A 17,955-nucleotide genomic window follows, 5' to 3' on the forward strand; every position below is an offset into this window, starting at 1 on the left:
AAAAAAAGAATCATGAAACTGCCACTATATGGTGCCTGGTCTCCAGAATACCCAATTACCGATATCTGTTCAAACAAAGTTAATAACAGTGTATTACTATATTTTTTTGTAATTGACAAACAAAGTTAATAACAGTGTATTACTATAATTTTTGTAATTGGCTGCAAAACCCCCTTAAGTTCATCCTGGATTCATGTAGTAATATAGGCTGTAATATATAGCTTGATTCTACCAGGTTTGCTGGAGATCCAACTTTTATTAACAAAGTTATAGTAGGTCAAATTTGCCGCTTGAATGTAAATTCTAAGACTTGAATTTCAGTAGTGGGTGAGTGAGTGAGTATTCTGACATAATATATGCATATACATTACGTACTGGGTACAAATGGAACAAATGTCCAGTCAAATATTTTTTATAATAAATACACAAAACGGCCTGTACCTCAAGCATTCAGCTTCCGGTTCCCCGACTTCTTTTTGTTTTATTTTCCAGTTTAAGTTCGCGTATTTAGTTTATATAGGTACGTGCGGTAACCTAACGTTTGTTTGTTTTTCAGGTTCTGGTACGAGCCCATGCATCAATTTAAAGTAGAGATGGGTGGGTGATGTATGTAATATTACAAAAGTGATATCACTTTAAAATGTAATATCATATTACCCAAACCGGGCGCTATCAAAACATCACCAAACATTAAAACATTACCTAACATTATTGTGAGGGTCTTATCTATTGCACTTCACGTTTCTTTTTTAAGGTGCTATCCTTGTTTATAGTGCATATGTATAATGTATCCGTTATTCGTATTAGTTCTCTCCATTTCTTTTGGTATTTGCGTAATATGGCCTGTTATGGTAGAAATAATAATATGAAAACGGGTTTTATTGCATCCGAAAAACTCTTACTTTCTTGAGTTTCACTATTCCCTCTTAGTTTGTCTGCTATAGTGCGGGCATCCTTTTACTTTTAATTTTAGATTGAATCCCAGATAGTGAAAATATTCATTTAATTTTTAAATACCACAAACTTTGTGATATACAATTTTAACATGTTAGGTTGGTAGTCCTAAGATTGAAGAGAAAACTACTGATACAGTTAACATTAGAAGCTAACAGTAAATTAAATTCTAGCCGGTTTAATTTTATACGAAAAACGAATTAAACTCCCACACGGGATACTCTAAAATATTAAACATTAAATTAATATAAAACATTAAACAGCAAAATGGAGGTGGTCATAGGGTAGTATAGCTCCCAGGGTGAAGCGTGGATTGGTACCCACTATGGAGCATAATACCTGGGAAACGCCTGCTGAACCAACACCAACAGCTCTACCGTCAAACTCTATCTCCATCTCCACGTGGTGACCGCTGGGAGCTCTTTCTTAACGAAGGCGAGTCTCCCGCACCTAAAATGGGGCAAATTGTATCAACTGGTCCTCCAGGTTGGGGGTTGGGTAAGGCTGATAACCCTACACTGAAAACAACTTGTTCTGAAGCCACAACAGGAGCCTCGGAGTGAATTGATAATACAACGACGAACCCGGCAACGACAACGGAATAAAAATTTGCGCATTTTCTCATGGAACGTGTGCTCCCTGTAAGACCGAATGCTTCTGAGCAGCTATCTGATGCCATGTCCAAACATAGGGCTGCTCTTACAGCATTGCAGGAGATGCGTTGAACAGGGACCCGTTTCCTGAAGAAGAGCCGCTACACCATATAATATAGTGGCAATCCAGTAAACCATGTGCTCGGAGTAGGTTTCTTAATCAGCCCAAAATGAAACCTGCTGTTATGAGCTTTGAAAACATAAGCGTACTCTGCGCTTGCGACGCATATTTAGAAATATAAGCCTCATTAACGTTCACTCTCCTAGAGAGGAGACTGCAGAGTCGGAGAAGGATAACTTCTACTAGGCAATTGTCCGGACCCTCGAAGCCTGTCCCAAGTATGATATCAAAATCATAGTTGGGGATTTCAACAGTCAAGTAGGAACGTACGTCCATATTCAGACGATATGTCGACTCCCATAGCTTACATCACAATACAAATGATAACGGACTACGGATTATTTACTTGGCAGTGTCACACGAAATGTTTGTTGTAAATACCTGGTTTGCGCTGAAAGCGGTCGACAAACAAACGGGACCACTTTCAACCAAATTGACCACGTGATGATCGAACGACGCCACCTCTCAGCCTTGATGAATGTCAGAACATATAGGGGAGCCAATATAAACTCGGATCACTATCTCGTTGGCATGGTGCTCCGAGCTCGAATAACAACACCACCCAGAATCTCCTATGACAATCCGGTGAGAGCAAACACTGAACCCATCCACAATACAGCCCTTCGTAACACCTATAAGGGGAAAATGAATACCGCAATAACCGCAGTCAACATAGATCCTGAAGAACGTTATCAAACACACAAACATACTTGGCCCCAGCCGCAGAAAAAGTCGGAATGGCTTTTTCGACGATAAATGTAAGCTAGCAACGGAACGGAAGAATGCCGCATACTGAGTACTGTTGCATTCACAACGGACGCGGGCATGCATGGAGACTTATCACGAACTCCGGCGAGCAGAGAAGCGACTTCACAGACAGAAAAAAAAGCCTGGGGGAACCAACAGATCTGTGAACTCGAGAAGTTTAGGGAGCAACCGCACCGAGTGAGGAAGTTTCACCTACAAGTCAGCAGGATGAAGCCTTAAATCTGATTTCCGACAGAATGGGCATACTGGAGCGATCGGTTGGGAACTCTGATGAACTAGTGAACAACCAGAATATCGACGAGTTAGAGGTCCCGCCAACTGAAGACGACGGACAAATACTGCCACCACCAAGTATATAAGAGATAGTCCGCGCAATTCATCGGCTCAACAATCATAAGCCGCCAAGATCCGATGGAATTACAGCCGAATTGATTAAATATGGAGGTGACCAATTACACCAAGTAGTTCATTAACTTATACTCAAGGTATGGGACAGCGGATCAATGCCTGAAGACTAGCAAAGAGGCATTATGTGTCCCATATATAAAAAAGGGAGTTATCATGCAGGGCAGTAATTACAGAAGTACCACGTTGCTGAGCACCATCTACAAGATATTCTACGCTATCTGGCTAGGTCAGAAACCCCCTACGCTCAGAACGTCATCGGCCATTACAAACAGGCTTCACTCCAGGCAAATCAGCAAGAGATCCAATTTTCCCTCTACGGCAAGCGATGGAAAAACTGCTGGAATATGGACTTCAGTTCCACCATCTTTTCATCGACTTTAAAGCCGCCTATGATGGCATAGCCAGGGTAAAACTATACGGCCATGAGAGAATTCGGTATCCCGACGAAATTGATAAGACTGACTAGGCTGACCCTGACTAATGTGCGAGGCCAGATAAAAGTAGCAGGATTACTCCCAAGTCCATTTGAAATCGACGAAGGTCTACAACGGGGGGATCCCCAACCATGCGTCCTCTTTAACTTGGCCCTGGAGAAAGTGATCCGTGATGCTGAGGTAAATGCGAGGAGTACGATCCTCTTTAAGTCCACCCAACTACTGGCCTATGCTGACGATATCGACATCATGCGAGACGTATGAACTACCTTCATTTCGATCCAGCAGGCGGCGCGAGATCTTGGGCTGCATATAAATGAAGGCAGGACAAAATATATGGTGGTAACCTCAGCACCGAAAACCAACCAACCAACAACATCAAACCGCACTGGCCAAACGGGAAGAATAAGGATAGGAGAATACAACTTTGAGACCGTTGATAATTTCTCCTATCTAGGGTCGGAAATTACAACCGATAACAGCTATGACGATCAAATCAGCGCACAGTTGTTTGCAGGCGACAGAGCCTATTTCAGCTTATAAAAATTGTTTCACTCGAAACGTCTCACCATAGGGTCTTACTGTATAGGACTATGATCTTGCCAGTCCTCATGTATTCCTCGGAGACTTAGGTTCTAAGCAAGAAAAATTGCGAACTCTTCGCCGCGTTCGAGGGAAGAATTCACCGAAGAATTTTTGGCCTCCTACATGAGGATGGACCATTCCGTAGTCTACATAACGACGAAATCTATGAGCGATACCATAACCGTCAGGTTGTGAATAAAATCTGGCTCAATAGGTTAGACGTGCGTGGGTCACTTAATCCCACCGGTAAAATCTATAAGGGCGATATCTATGGTGGAAAAAAGGAGACGAGGCAGACCCTGCTTGAGATGAAACGATGGCATAGGTCAGGATGCCAGACAGTTTTTAGGGATATCGAATTGGTAAACCTCGGTGCAAAACCGGGATGTCTGGAGTTCCTTATTAAGGCAGGCCTAGACGGGAGACTGGTTGTTGCGCGGAGGATGATGATGAAAAAATGATTGCTTGTCGTTTTCTTGGTGTCAAACAAAGGCTCGCGTGTAGGATATTCATAATTAATGGCCGTTCTATCGACGCAATTCGGAGCAAAGCAATAGAAACTGCATAATACTTCGGCATTAAAAAATATAAGGTAATGTCGTCTATTTTTTTTTTTTGTTATAAAAGGTGATGTTTGTGATTTACATTGTAATATCACTTTTTTCATGTTACCAACTAAGGTGATGTTTCGGGCATCTTGAGTTTAAAGACACTTGAAATTTTGTTCACTGACCCGTAAGGCGCGAAGGTGTTCAGAGGACCATTTCCCCCCCTCCCCCACCCCGTCATTACACCTTACCTGTAATTACCACAAAAGCTGTTAAATGAGGTGAACTATCTTGAAGATTCCTTGGTGCAATTTCGAAGTATAAAGTAGTCGCAACGCAACGAAATGAATTTCCATCAGTTGCAGTCATTGTTTGTCGGCTTTAAACATTGAACCATATCAAAGATGGTGATGTGGAAATATCATATCGCAAAGCAATAACCAATTTATTTTACTAGCAAATCACACATTAATTTTATTTGGCGATATCTGTTTGTGGCTCGAATTAAAACCCACTTTCCGTCCCCACACTGTGTAATCTTTTCTGATAGTTTCTGATGCATATTACGCAAGCACACGACTTTGTATACATTTGGCCTATATTCAGAGGAGCTTATGTAAAAAGTTTGTTGAACCCTTTTCTGAAATTTTCATCGCAACATGTATTGATCGATTAGGTGACAAAATCGCTGTGCCACGTGGTTTGCTACATAGATGTTCGCTCCCCTGGCCGTACCGCCCGAAATACGCACTCTCCATTCGCAAACTCGCCCGAGTTGTTCCATTCGGACGGTTGGACGTTAGATACTGAATGAGTGTGTTATGAAAGAAACACCGCGGTGTAGTCATGATGAATGGCATAACAAGTTGGAACTCCTTCCCGGTTTCGATAGCAACCACCCGCACATACGCGACTGTGTCACAACAATATCGTTCTGTTATCATGCCTTATCACTCCGTGGAGTAGCGAACATGCCGCCCCTCACATTCGTGTGTATGCTGGGGGACTGAGTGGCTCCGCCGCTTCCGCTGAATCTGCTCTTCAGCTACTGCAAAAAAGAAATCGAAATTGTTGCGCTATCAGTGCTGAGTTTGATGTTGCTTTCGAGGTGCTGATGGTGGTGTTCGTGCGAAGTGCTCCCCAGCGCCCAGTGTGGGCTCGCGTGGAGCAAAGTCGTGGCTCGTCATACATTGAAAGTAAAAGCGAGACCGGGGCCTACACCTTGTGGTGCTGTTGGAGCTACTGCGGGGCCATGGGGCTGCCTGGGACAATGTGTGCTGATGTATGACCGGCGCTCTGGACGCCATTTGGAGCTGTGGAGCTCGCCTGAAGAGGCGAGATTCGAAATTTCGTGTGTGTTACTGAGAACGCACGACCAAATGATATGCAAACAAAATTCCATTTCATACTCAGTCGTTTGCAGAGTGTTGCGATAAGCAACTCAGATGGAAGTTCCCCTTCTGACAGCCAACTAGTCGGAGTCGGAGCTAGACTTGTTCGTGAGGTTGTTTGTAGAAACGCAGGCAAAACTGCCTGTGTATTTCGTAAGGAGACTTACGTTTACGTTTCGCTTTGTTGCCGATGTTTTCATTTGACTTGGAACTGAAAATATACAGATATTAACGAGAGAGCGAATCGCGGACTTATCTGACAGAACAAGTTTTGCTTTCATTCAGTTCGGTCGAACGTGCCCTCTAAAAACAAACGTAAAGGCGAAGCAAACAACGACAGTTCAGATTCAGGGGTCTCCCTCATTTCAGTTTTTGACAAAAGTGGCCTTCGTGCTTTTTATACGCCGTTCCAGCGAGATTTTCATCATTTCGCTTTCGTATTTTCACGCGGTGTCACAACAGCGGTGTTGACAACAGTCGGAAACGGAAACGGAAAGTGGTGGAGCTTTGCAGCTATCAATTTCACAATCGATTCTGGGCTCTTGTTTGAATTTTCCATCGACCAGCAAACACCTTCATACACAATAAGATCTTAGTGCTTTTTGCGTGTTATCCGTAGATGTGTTATTCAGGTGAACCGATTTTTGTCTGAATCGGATTTCCCAACGTTTTATTTTTCTCGACGCATAGACGAGACTGCATATACAAAAAAAGACCGGTTCCCCTGTTGTCCACAGACATTTGATGAACAACTCATAAAAAATAGAAGACAATTTTCTCTATATTCACTGCGTAGTCTCCAGACAGACAGACCGGCTTTATGCACCCTCGGTAAACACTCTGGAAATGTGGTTTGTCTCATATTCTTCGTCTTGAAACACAACCCCAGAACAGGATCGACTTGGATTTTGGAAAAATCCCACAGGAAGGAAAAGAACTCGATTTAAACTTGAAACTCCGTCTCCGAAAAAGGTTTTATTGACCCATTCGTACCCGCGGTCTCAAGTACATTCGTTCACTCCCCTGCCCACTCGTAGGTGCGTTTATTTCGAATTTCTTAAAATCTACATCCCCTTTGACGACGACGGCGATAAATCATATTTTTTGTCTGCCAGAAAATAAGATTGGCTTGGTCGTGGGTAAATATCAGAAACATTCGTGGTTGGGCCGCCGCCGAAAGTGAAAGTGATGTTTGTGTCGTTTCATCAATAATTTTGAGATACTTTACATAGTGAACGTTTCTGTGCTCTTGCAATTGCCTCCGTTTAATTCAAATATTTCGAGAATTGGCTCAGAAAGTGAGGAAAATTTTTAGCGCATTCACGCAGCCAAACAAACCTCTGTCCAAGTGAAATCGTTCTGCGGCGTCCAACAAGTGAAAACACAAAATACAAGCTACAAATTGTTCAGTGAATAATCATAAGCAACAGCATCTCAGCCTGGGCAGCATCACCAACAGCTGATTCTGCTACGAAAATAACGTAAGTATATAAATATGAAAGAAACATTAACATAATTTCGAAAGAGAGGAGCTGGCGGTATTTCCATTTCGCCTCATCTGACCGCATAAAATCCGGAATTACGTTAAACAGAAAATTTTTAGTAGGCAGCTCTCCATGGAAGCCGCGGAACAGATGGTTGCACGATTGGTTTCCTTATGCGGCTTGGGGCTGGCCCACCTAGTTTTTCGGTTTTTTCGAATGCTGCTCTATACCTGTTGTGTCTTATGCTCGGCCCAAAGCAGCAATTATGCTTTGTATACAAACTTGATTTTATGGAAAATCGATTAATGAGCCATGACTGGGGCACGCAGGTAGGCTGCTAGCCCTCAGATAGTGGAATGCGGAAGTTAGGTGGCTACAATCAAGGAGTATTCTCAGTGTTATTGCTTCAGCGGCTGCATTGTCAGAAATAAAATGATAATGAATATAACCGATCGTACGCATTGATTTTATGAAGAGTTTATCCCACATTGGGGGCCGAAATCATAAAACTGTTCCAGATCAGGGTTGGCTGAAATCAAAGAGATAACACCGCTTTTTCATTTCTTGTTATGAAATTATGCATGATAGACAGATTTGATTGGAAAGTTAGAAGTACAAATTTGTAACATGTATGATTTTTATGCAGGCGACCTTTTTATTAAAAAAATCTATTTTCGCCTAAATCTAAAAAAAATAATATGGTTAAAACAATGTAGCTTAGCGTAAGGTAATATCATTCGTGCCCAAAGGCAAATCGACCAACAATGTATACCAACATTCCGTCCAACAATTTCTCCTTATATCAGCTCTATATGTATAGCAGGTCCTAATGAACCTTTCCCCTTTTGCCAACTGATATCGCGCGGTGGAAAAATCTAAAATCTATAAAAAGAACTTACTGTAAGAGTTGTGTTGTATTTTTGCGTTTTCAGGAGAAAATTTTTTTTAGATGATATCCTGGTAGTTACCTGCTTTTTCGGTTCCAGGGATTCTTTGGGAAATTCCTCCAAAAGCGGCCCAAGCACTCTCTCTTTATTCAACTGTATATTATCTTCTCGTGTGTGTAGTACATTTTTCGAGACCGGATGTGTATACTGGCTACTTCCGGATGCAAATGGGTTAAGAAAGACTAGAAACTTGACTTTCAAAAAATTCAAGAACATTTTGAATAAAAAATAACGAGGACGATTTATGGTATCGCAGAGGGCAGATGCAACTCATCAGACGCTGCTTCATCTGTGCCCTGGGAGCAGTGTGGGTATTTAATGCTCCTTTATATACATTCGCATACACAATATGAGTACGAATCATATCGAACGTAAAACCTCCATAGTCCAGGCTTATGCTTGGTCGAAGCTTAGTTTTTATCTACGAATTGACAAATACTATGCCCGCATCCACTTGGTGTCGGACTGGACACGGTCCACAGACCACTCTTTTCTGGCTTAATACCCAAATGTTTAAAAAAAATAAAACCTACTTTCGATTTCGTCCAGAATGTAAATCGTTTGATCTGATGGTTTTCGTTAAGTTGATTTTTCACAGACAAACCTCTAAATGCCTTCTTAACAGAACTGTTTCTTGGACTTGTTCTAAAATAGGGTTTGCTTCTCTTGAAAGAAATAAATAATGCGGTTTACTCCTACCTAATCCTGCTCACCAAAATAAACGCATGTCGACTATCGCTTCGTATTTCTCCATATTACATAATTCTTGTAAAACCCGTCTCACTCAGCTATAAAGCTTTGGGAAAACTTCAATTTCTGGTTTGTGGGTCTTTCATTTATTCAACTGCCTTTATGCAAACTTGAAAATAGGAAAACTACCATATTTTTTCGGACAATTGGAAAGTAAAGTTAGTTTTCCGGCGTAGGCTGACCGTACTGTACTGGCAGCAGTTGGTTATGTAAAAGCTGCTGGTATTTCGGGTTTGCTTTTCAGCATCGTATGGACTGTTGTCAAGGGACGGACAAGAATTAGTTATTGCAGGTGACGTTGGGTTCAGAACTGAATATCTGCTCAGTTAATTTCTCGATTTAATATCTCGGAATGGCGTCTCCTTTGGCGTTTCCTATCCTCGCAACATAAAGTTCAGCAACGGGTACCTATGGTGTTGGCACGTTGTTGTAGGTGAAATGCGAGAATTTGGTCACCAACCCTTAATGGGAGCTTGTTCGAATCTTCTTTTATGACGCTACAGTCTGATGTCGGTCATTAGCCTCTCGAAGTCTTCGTCTGCATTCTTCTTGGTCCAGCGACCTCATCCTCGAAATTCGAAAATCGACCAGTGTGTAACTTCCGTTGTTTACAAAGTCCTCTCATCCTTTTCGAAGTTTTCCTGGTGGTCGCCTTCCTTCATCTTGCCTTTTGTAGATGCCTGGGAACTCTTTTGTCGGGCTTTTGACTGACAACTCAATGTTTGAAAGAATTGATTTTTTTTGCTCCGCGGCTTGGTACATTATCCACATCTCGCGGTCACATCGCAAGAAAAGTCGAATGAAAGTTGTATGTTTTGTAAGAATTGTGCCTAAGCAAAAAATTGTCCACTAATTCAAAGTTGCAAAGATTTATTGTCACGGACTGTCTAATTGGTGTCTTTTTTCTGGTTTGTATCATAATTTTGGTCTTCTCTTCGGTTATTTTTAGCCCAATTTCCTTCGCTACCTCATTGAGCTTCACCAAGACCAGGATATTTATATCATTCGCATAGGCTACTATCTAGGATGATTTATACAGTAGCGTATCATATAGATCTACTGGCATCTTTCGGATTATGCAATCTTCAGATCTCGTCATTTAAATGCTTTCGTTTCTCATTTCTGCAGATTTTGTCAATGGTACGTCTAAATACTACGGATTTGTCTCGTTTGGCTCTTGTGGGTCTCTCCTGAATCATTCCTCTTACGCTGAGAGTCGTGCCCAACGGTTTTCTCTGTAGTAGTCTTGATTGCGACTTTTACCCGAATGCAGTCGCCATCTTGTGCTTCAGCCTTTTTTTTGCTTTCGAAAATAGTTTGCTTTCGAGAATCAAATACCTCATTGCCCAACGGTTTCTTTTCCTAGTGCACCAAAGCATATATATTGCACTTTTTGCTCTATTCATTGAGTGTCCTAAGAGCGCCAGTTCTGAACAGGGAATGTACAATGCAGTCCAAGCCGTATTTTTTGTTACCGTAGTCGTCATTGTATTTCCAATCCTACGCGAGACCTTATTTTCCTTCCATGACGATAGCATACTATGAACAAGTTGTCAGACTATTCCAGAGCCCCTAACCTGGAAGGCCAGTCAGCTCATATCTGTTTTACACCAAAGAGAATTCACCGTTCACCCTCTCTCGTTTGCTGGTTTTCATTCCCTGGGGTTACCAGCGTGGAAGCAAGAATAGGTTTCGGTAGTTAGTGGTAAATCAAAGTTGATTGTTGAAAGTTCATTGTTGAAAATTGCAGCGCTGAGGCTGCAACCGTTCACGGCAAATACTACTCTTCGACCCCCTTGCATTTCGTATATCCTAGTGACAAAAACCGAAAGGCACAGAAATCGACATTCGGGCATAAACGCTCGATCGAAATTTCATCCGAACCCATAGGTCCTCTAATTTTTATGTGATTGTTTTCCCACTCCTGTAAAATATAATAACGTAATAAAGCCTTTCAAATCAACCACGTCGATAGTTTCACAAAATGTTTGTCTCATTTTCTACATTTCCTTTTTACCTTTGAACATTTCTTCCCTAGTGTGTTGAGCAATAACCTGGAACATCTCTGGAGAAAAATAACAAAGATCAGGCTCCCAACTACAATTTTATTTTATTATGTATATATATATTTCGGGAGCAACTTACTCCCTTCATCAGTACAAAGCTAATTATATATATATATATATATATATATACATAATAAAATAAAATGGTAGTTGGGAATAAGCTAATGGTCTATTAATTTTAGACTTAACTACAAACAGAAGGCGATATCTAACATTTTAAAGATCAGGCGTTCTCAGCAAAGATGAGTCAAAATCGAAATCGCCGAGGACTTTGTCGCAATTCTGCGCGACAGTCAATTCTTAATGAATTTCTCTTCATAGAATTCATTCAAATTTTCTTCACCGTTAAATAAATTAAAGTGATGGTCCTGTAAATTGGATAAAACCAGACGTGCCCTTTCGAACTCATCTTTAACAATCTGGTTATTCTGAAAAATGCTCTCACTGGTTGAACACCAGCCTTCTCAGGGAACTGGCACGTGCTAACCGGCAAATTATCAGAACGTGGCGTTCCTTGAATTTTAGTCCCCACTACTCTCTAGATATTTAGAGGGAATGGGGATCCTTCTAGTGTTTGCAGGTCCTACGTCACCAACTCGGGAGAATTTTGTCTTAATGTATTAAAATGAGATGTAGGCGTCCTTTTTCAACGTTTTTATTGAGGATGAACCTCATATAAAGTGATGATCGAAAAATTTGTTCGATTTGGATTGAAGTATCTTTAGATATAGTTTAAACTCTGGCGGTTGAACTCGCCTTTCCTGGCAAGTTTCCCATTTTGTAGTGGCTATTTCTTCTTTCGTAAGTGCAGTAGAAAATATGTACAACACAGAGGAAGAAGAAAAGTGGTCCCTCAAATACAAGACCATGCGCAACTAAATAAAGTATAAAACTAATGAATGAAACAATACTTAGTAATATTTAATCACTAAAAACCCCGATAAAATATATTTAGTTGAATAGAAATTTACTGAAAATCCCCTTAAATTCATCCAAAGAGTGAACAATTTTGCGGTCATAAAAACGTGTATTACACGATATTGAGAAGTTTACCGTAAATCTTATTATTATTAGTTTGAACTAGAACTATGCTCACAATTGTTTGTGCTAATTTACTGCAAAGTAGAGTATTCGCCTTTATTTGGTAAGTTTGCAAGAATCATATTAAAACGAATGGGATAGTGAAGAGATAGTACACATTGATCGTGCATATCGATTGTTCGTACATATTTACCATCTATGGGTAATGGTATTCCGCAACATATCAATCTTTTGCTCCTGCTGTCTCTATCAAATGAGTTCTGGGACCTTTTCTTGACTTGACTTGCCTTTCAAAATTCATTTCGGGATTCACTTTGTGCTTATAAGTGGTTGGTCGTAAAACAAATTATGATTTTGTTTAAAGATTGGGGGGTCCTAATTGATATTCATTGCGGTCCATAGTAAGAAGGAAAGTTAGGTACATAAACGGATTGAAATTGTATTCGTGCATCGTTATGTTCTGCCTTATAGGGGTAATTTCTCCCGTTTACGTCATATATTTCCTTTTTGACGCGTTGATCCATCTATTTTGTCTAGGTTTATATCCGTTCACTCTGAATTTTCATTTGGCTTAGCTGGGATTTTTAGTTCTGTATTTAGACTCATCAAAAATTAAGAAACAGTTAGTGCACGGCGATATCATATTCCTAGCATTTTCCAAGCACCTATTCTACTAAGAAAAATTCGGTCCATTCTCAAGTGTAGTCCAAACTTCAGCGAACCTCACATCATAAGACCACTTAATATAACAGCACCATTTAACATCATTATAACACCACCCAGTAAAGCGGTAATTATTGTATTACTTTTGTGATAAATAGTGGTTCGTAATGTCAGTGCCAATGTAATATTACACTACAAGGCATCATAAAACATCACCGAGCAATACTAATGTAATGCAATGCATCGTTCCATACATAAAGCCATACTTCCTAAACAAGTGGCGGTCGAGTTCCGATACAGACTATCGCTTGCGTATTTGTTAGTGTTATGATTCCCTCCTCGCTTGGATAACTTTGGCCTACAAACATTACTGTGGGTGTGATCGGCGGTAACTTTCAAATGTGGCGATTCTTAGCAAAATTTCTGATGACATCTTACTATGGTATATAAGAAGCCTTTGGCTCCTTTTTCTCTCGAATGAAAGGATCTTAGTGCATATCTACTTGACGGTACTGTACATTCTATGATACGAATGTGTCAAATGTAGGCAAATAACACTCTAGTGATAAGTAACATTTAATAAAACTGCGTGCCGAATGCAATAGGTGATATAGCATCACACGCACGGTAGGGGTAATGATAGGTAACATTTTTTAATATCACTTATCTCAAAAAATGGGGAGATATCACATCACATACTAAGGTGATGTTTTGTGCATTATGTTGAAGTGATATGCTATCTTGTATATGTTTCGAATAGAACTTATGACTTTCCGCTGGCGAAGTCGGCTGTGCCTTGCCGCTATGCCCCTGAGAACCAGTTTCAGCATTGAAGTGTTTCAATAAAATATCAATAATTTCGCTCCTGAAACGTTTAATTTTTTCGGATGCAATCTGGGGATACCTCCCGAAGAAATTGCCATAGTTTAATCATTTAACTAGACGTCCACCCATTTCAAGATTAAAAAGTAGCAGTCATAGTTTGATCGGTCCCATTAGATTATGTATTCTCTGCTCTTGGGCTATGCTGTACGCCTGGGGACATATTACCAGTACCCCCGGCCTCCAGAAAGGTTTTTTCATTTTGTGGGCCAGAAACCCCCTCCTCCGTCTGCTGCTGCGATCATGAAATATCCATTAGTCACCTCATGTATGTGGAGGGAGGATTCAGTAGAAAAACTGCTAGATCAAGATCAAGGTACTGCCAAACGACTGTTACTACCAATTAATTAATACATAGTACATAATGAAATAGAATTAAATGATATTAATTTGCCAGAAATAATGGTGTAATGCTCCTCTGTGTCAATGTTGAATTCGTCTTTCCTGGCACTGAGCTCTAATGACAAATAATGATAAGAATCTCCCTGCCGCTCATGTCATCTGAATGCTAATTTAAGTGCCTAAAAGCCATTAGAAGTCTCCTATTTTCTCCATTCGTATCGTGTATCGTAATCTAATGATAAAAATTACATTAAATTAAATTCTCTTTGCAACCATTGTCATATACTTGTATTATTAATAATTCGCGAACAATTTTGTCGTCTATCAGCATCTAATATTTTAATCTTCACTATCCACAAGTACCTCTTCAGTCATGTTTCTTTCATAATGACCAATGGGAAAACCAAAATTGCTTAACGCCTCCAACATTTTAGAGAGTTCTTTGTCAAGGTCGTTAATTTGGATTTCATCTTTAGATAGTATCTGTAGCTTATTTACGATTCATACCAAGTGAAGCTTTTTACTTCATTACGTATTTTGACTAATATGAAATAGTAATTTTCATAGATACAAAAATTGCCTTTTGGTCATTTGTAGTGTTTAACCAAACGCGATGCATGAGCAATTTTCGGCATATTTTTTTCAACATTTCAATGACTCCTGGTCCATCGATTCAATTAAGGAAACTAAATTGAGCGAGATTTCACTTCGAACATTGCCCAAAGAATAGCTCCTCAAAACTTCTGAAACATTTGACCTTAGAAATCAAAAGCTCTTTAAACCAGCTCATAAACAAATCTAATTCATCCACTCGTTTTTATAAGGGTTTCGCTTCCCTAATCCAAATCAGTATAATCCTGCCATATTAGTGCATACTATGGTTCAGGTAAAGCCCTTGCTCATCTTATATCCTGGAATTGCGGTTTATCTTCAACAACATAGATGATAAATCTGTCTAATATGGAAAGGCCTTTTCGGTCTATATCGTTGATAAAATCCATGTCGCAATCATTTTGCTTAAGAAGTATCTTCACGTTCTCGGAAAAGGAAACTGTTGCACCTAATAAACGCTTATTCAAATATAATATATTAAAAAGCGGGTAGATTCCATGCATTAAAAGAATTTCCTCATAGACCAAGCTTGTACAACAGAATGTTATGAGGAACGTATCCCACATTGGGGGCCGAAATTATGAAATTGCTTTAGACCAAATCTAAAATGATTGACAGCTTGCAATAATTAGATTCAACAGATTTATATGATGATGATGATTAGGATACTGAATTTCACATTCATTGCGGTTATGATTTTCTTAAATAAGAGCTAGAAACCCATTCGATTTTATTATATCATTTGTCAAGACCCGTTTAGGCATTTTTTTTAAATTAAAGTCATAACTTCTAATGCGGACACTTACTTGTCGCTAGCTAGTTATCTCCATCTTCAATAGCTCTTTGCTGCAATGAACTGGGCAGCTACCCAAAGAACACCAAACCGAAAAACGTCAACCCTTAATTTAAAAAATCGATGAATTTTTTCATCCTTCATTCTAATAAACATGGGAAAATATAGGCAACCTCAAAAACAAATATTCCCCTTTTTTGTTTTTATCGATAGCTACTGGTGGGCGTTTATTCTCCAGCAAGAACGGGTCGTTAGTTTCTTAATTCCATTCCATTTCCAAAAGTTTTTTGGTAATGACTTTATTAATCCAACCCAAAGCCCCATGATTTTACACCATCAGATGCAATTTACTCTTATTTATAATTTCAGACAGGCATTTAGTTTGGGACGCCGACATAATATAGTACACTCTTGTCTAGACAATGTCTTATGTCTATATTATCTTATCAGGACAGAATTTTGCGGTGTTGTAAGAATTTGCGAAGTTCATCGTTCGTTTCAAAGAGCTTTTGCCAGCATGTATACAAGAGTTTGTGTATTTACATATGGATATGTATGCATGTTCACTTAAGCTATATAGTTTTCGCTAAGGATGTGGTTACTGCAGTAAGATATCAGAAGATACAAACTTACAAATTGGCTATACATGTTAAATGTAAAGCTTTGTTTTCTGTTGTTTGATGTGGGCTTTATATAGCAATCATGAGTTTACCTTTAGTTTAGTTTCAGAAAAAAAGGAAAATATTACCATTCTTTAGACGTTATTTTAAACAGCATTGATTAATCCTGTGATGAAGCCTTGATTTCTCGATACTGTTTGATCGGCCGTATCCGGGTTTGTTATGTTTTTACCCCCCTCCCCCTTCACAGCAAATTTTGAACATTCTTGCAGTCTTCGCTTTAGGAGTTGTGTAGGCGTGGTAAGTTAAGATACTTTCGATTTGAAAGGAACTACATCAATGTTCTGTATCTTCTCCCTGCATCACCTCGAACTACCTCCACTTATTGGCTCGTTTCAAAATCGAGCCGACCTGCTGTGCGGAGTGTAGCGAGAAACCGGAAGCTCGACACTTCAGGTATGGAAGGGTTTGTGTATTTCTTTTATAAAGACATTTGAGTGTGAATTTTTCCCATTAGTACGAAACACGTAATATACACATATATTATGTGAAAATATTCACTTGCGGGTGATATTGACATTCAAAATCTTGAATTTCTAAAGAAGTGGCAACTCTGTAAGTAATAGTGCGATTTTCACCAAACTTGGTAGGATCAAGCTCTATATTAAAGCCTACATAGCTGCATTTCGTGGTGCTAGGATGAACTTAAGGAGGGGGGGGGGGGGGGGGGGGTGTGCAGCCAATCACTGAAAATTATAGTAATATACTGTTATTAACTTTATTCGAATGGATATCGGTATCGAAGGTATTTCGGAGCCTAGCTACCATATAGTGGCAGCATCTTGATTTTTTCCGATTTTTCGGTTGGACAGTTTCTGAGAATAGCCCTCTTAAATAAATGATCACTTTCAACCCGTCAAGCTTCCCGCCTTTCCAACAAATGTCAAAACTAGCGTTGGAAAGTACTAACCGAAACCTTTCATTTGATACCCCGCATGACTATATTTGATGAAAAAAAATTTACACCACCCTTGTGCATGTATTGGGACCTCCCCCCCTTAAATTCGATGTAAAAGGATGCAACTCATTGTATGCGTGAGTGTTCACAGTTGCCATCTTCCCACCAAATTTGGTGTCCATCGCTGCTACAGTCTCCGAGAAAAATGCGTTTGTCGGACTGACAGGCAAACAGACGGGCAGCCAAACAGACAGACAGTAAACCGATTTTAATAAGGTTTTGTGTTTCACAAAACCTTAAAAAACGAATAAGTTGGTTTGGAATTGAAAGGTTGGATCTCTTTTGAATAAAGTATAGCACGAGAATTATTTTCAGCTTATTTCGAATAAAATGTGGTACGATTTTAATTTTTGAGGGACATTATTGGTTCTCAGTGTTGCATTTTGGTTTAGCTTTCCTTAATTCGGGGTTTGACCTTTTCTGCTGCACTGCGAAGGATAAAGATTTTTTTTTTTTTAATCGATAACTATAAATTATCGATCAACGAATCGAATCTACAGGGGGATAGAATCCTGATGCTCACTTAAGCAATCTGTTTCCCACTTAGGATATGGTTATTGGTTTGAATTGAGGTTGTTTGTTAACCGAAGTCTTAAAATGAAAAATTGCCTTGGAAGATATTTGGCTAAAAGTATCTAACTGAAACAAATACGTATTTCGGGTACCAACTGTCCCATTCTTCAGTGTTTTATCTTCTGAAAAATTTTCCCCTATTAGTTAGTCCTGCCTACTGCCTACTAAGGTGGAAAAATTGTTGCCCATGTCCATGTTTAACCTTTTTTCGGGAGGAATTTTTGAGGTGTGGAGACTCTCGTAGGAATCTAGTCTCCTAACGCCGTTCACCTCCTTCAAGATATTGGCGACATATGATGTCC

General features: G+C 39.7%; 1 protein-coding gene across 1 annotated transcript in view; it reads left to right on the forward strand.

Annotated features, from left to right (window-relative positions):
* Positions 1-5,949: 5,949 nt before the first annotated feature.
* LOC119647850 (solute carrier organic anion transporter family member 74D) overlaps positions 5,950-17,955 on the forward strand; it is a 101,716-nt gene continuing 89,710 nt past the window's right edge. The window contains exon 1 of the mRNA XM_038049117.1: positions 5,950-7,343. The gene's annotated coding sequence lies outside the window, so the exon portion shown is untranslated. The remainder of the gene's footprint in view (positions 7,344-17,955) is intronic.

Source organism: Hermetia illucens, chromosome 2, assembly GCF_905115235.1.
Source record: "Hermetia illucens chromosome 2, iHerIll2.2.curated.20191125, whole genome shotgun sequence".
Classification (NCBI taxonomy): domain Eukaryota; kingdom Metazoa; phylum Arthropoda; class Insecta; order Diptera; family Stratiomyidae; genus Hermetia; species Hermetia illucens.